Source organism: Copadichromis virginalis, linkage group LG3, assembly GCF_057382275.1.
Source record: "Copadichromis virginalis isolate Kocher_CV1m ecotype Utaka linkage group LG3, C_Virginalis_male_GT1.1, whole genome shotgun sequence".
Lineage (NCBI taxonomy): Eukaryota > Metazoa > Chordata > Actinopteri > Cichliformes > Cichlidae > Copadichromis > Copadichromis virginalis.
The window spans coordinates 20,259,768-20,262,744 of NC_140620.1; the positions used below are offsets into that span (position 1 = coordinate 20,259,768).

The 2,977-nt window shown below is 43.9% G+C and overlaps 1 pseudogene; it reads left to right on the forward strand.

Moving 5' to 3' along the window:
- The first annotated feature begins 815 nt into the window (after nucleotides 1-815).
- Nucleotides 816-2,292, forward strand: LOC146713297 (general transcription factor II-I repeat domain-containing protein 2 pseudogene; annotated as a pseudogene).
- Nucleotides 2,293-2,977: the final 685 nt, after the last annotated feature.

A 2,977-nucleotide genomic window follows, 5' to 3' on the forward strand; every position in this document is an offset into this window, starting at 1 on the left:
TCCAAAGAAAGCAGGCAAGAAGATGATTGTACTAGAGCAGAGGTCCCCAACCTTTTTTGCGCCACGGACCGGTTTATGCCCGACAATATTTTCATGGACCGGCCTTTAAGGTGTCGCGGATAAATACAACAAAATAAAACCAGTACCGGTACCGAAAAAAAGAAAATAAAAACGATAACAAAATAACGCTGAAAACCAATAAAAACCCTGAAAACTATACATTTCACACCTGAACCTACACCAGGCATGGGCGAACTACGGCCCGGGGGCCACGTGCGGCCCGTTAAACGTTTTGATCCGGCCCGCCAAACTTGAAAAAAATTTAATAAATTAACCTTGTTAATGTTTTATTTCCCCTGCAATTCTGATGTTTCCTCACTAGATGGCGCACTCTAGATATATTGGCTTTGTTGAGGTGAAGCGGCGTAGGCCTATTACTCCACGTTTGCACTTTACCCTGTGACCTACCGCCCCTCTATGAAGATGAGCGGTCCCAAGAAAAGGAAAGTGGACAGAGAATGTCGAGTGTTCAAAAAGGAGTGGACAACTAAATATTTTTTCACTGAACACCGATCATCTGCTGTTTGCCTGATATGCCAAGAAACTGTGGCGGTTTTTAAAGAGTATAATATTAGCCGTCACTTTGCCACAAAGCACGCAAATTATGCTAGCAAGCTCTCAACAAAAGAACGGGAATCTGCTGCTGAGAAGTTGGCAGCTAATTTGAAGGCTCAGCAAAGTTTTTTTCACCGTCAAACTGCCATTCAAGAGTCAAGTACCAAAGCCAGTTTTATGCTTTCATTCAAAATAGCAAAGGCCAGCAAACCACTGTCAGAGGGCGAGTTTTTAAAAGAATGTATGGTAGAGACAGCAGGTATTTTGTGCCCGGAGACCAAAGACAAATTTGAGAAAATCAGTTTATCACGGCGGACAGTGACTCGCCGTGTAGAACTAATAGATGAAGATATCACCAGCATATTAAACAAAAAGGCGAAGTCATTCACTTTTTATTCTTTAGCACTGGATGAAAGCAACGATGTCAAAGACACTGCTCAGCTCCTCATTTTTATCCGAGGAATCAACGAAACCTTTGAAATAACGGAGGAGTTTTTGACAATGGAGTCTCTGAAAGGACAAACACGGGGAGAGGACTTGTTTGAACGAGTGTCTGCTGCCATCGAAAACATGAAGCTTCCCTGGAGTAAGCTTGTTAACGTCACCACAGATGGATCTCCAAATTTAACGGGAAAAAACGTTGGCCTGCTGAGGAGAATCCAGAATAAAGTGAAAGATGAAAACTCTGACCAGGATGTGATTTTCCTCCACTGCATCATCCACCAGGAATCTCTATGTAAATCGGTGTTACAGCTGAATCATGTTGTGAATCCTGTGGTGAAACTTGTCAACTTCATACGCGCACGGGGACTTCAGCACCGTCAGTTCATTGCGTTCCTGGAGGAAACTGATGCGGATCACCAGGACCTGCTTTATCACTCCCGTGTCCGCTGGTTGAGTTTGGGAAAAGTGTTTCAACGAGTGTGGGAGCTCAAAGAGGAGATTGGCGTGTTTTTGGAGCGGCAGGGGAAGACTGATGAATTTCCTGAGCTGAGCAACAAGAGCTGGATGTGTGACTTCGCGTTTGCTACAGACGTATTTTCACACTTGAATGAGCTCAACGTGAAACTGCAGGGGAAGGAGCAGTTTGTGCATGACATGCACACAAACGTGAAAGCCTTCAAATCCAAGCTGGCTTTATTCTCCAGGCAGATTTTGAACAAGTCATTCACTCATTTTCCTACACTAGCCACGCTGAAAGAGGCCGGAGCAAAAGTAAAGAAATACAGTGAGTCACTGGATGCACTGCACGGAGAATTCTGCCGTCGGTTTTTGGATTTCGATAAAATTGACAAGTCACTTCAATTGGTGGCCTTTCCTCTGTCACAAGACCCCGAAACAGCTCCAGAGGAGCTTCAGCTCGAACTCATCGACCTTCAGTCTGACCCTGCCTTAAAAGAGAAGTTCAGCTCTCTGAAACTAAATGACTTCTATGCTTCACTCAATGATGCCGCGTTTCCAAATCTAAGGCGAAGAGCGCAGATGATGTTGGCTTTGTTCTGCTCTACCTTCGTGTGTGAACAGACATTCAGCGTCATGAACATCAACAAAGCCAGCCACAGATCCAAGTTAACAGACCTACACCTCAGATCAATCCCGAGAATCGCCACAACAAAACTAACTCCAGACTTTGATGCGCTGGCTAAAAAAGGAGACCAACAACACTGCTCCCATTAAAATGTGTGTCTCTCCGTGATACGCACGTTGTTAAAATGAACAGTGCGCGCAGATCAACTATAACGCTTCACAGACTGACTTGCTGCAACTGTTTCGTCCTTGCACTGGTCGTTGTTGACTTTTGGCACCGGGGAAACAAATTGAATAAAAGGAACAGGACAAGTACATCTGCATCTCCTACCGTTTTTGGAAAAAAAAAAAAGAGTTAGGAGGAGAGTGATGTGATATCCTGAAGGATAACAGAACTTTCAGTGCTTTAAAATAAAATATTCATTTATTTGATTTTCAGTGTTTAAAGGCTCATTTCGAAGTCAGAGATTTTATTGTAATGCTTTTCTTCATTTTCATTGGAAATTAAAGCACATGTTTTCTCCATATCCCAAGATGTGTATTTTTCCCCCAATGAGGTGATGTTTTCAAAGCATGCCATCTATCTACTCCTGTTCCGGCCCCTTTGTCAAATGTTAGAACTCAATGTGGCCCACGAATCAAAAAGTTTGCCCACCCCTGACCTACACTCTCGTGGCCCGGTACCGGTCCGAGGCCCGGGGGTTGGGGACCGCTGTACTAGAGTAATGGTGACAGTATTGAGATTGACGGCTACCACGTGGTAGTGATGTAGAAAATGGAAAGGCAACCCAAACAAACAGATAGATGAGTGATTACAAATGTCTGTTATTGAACT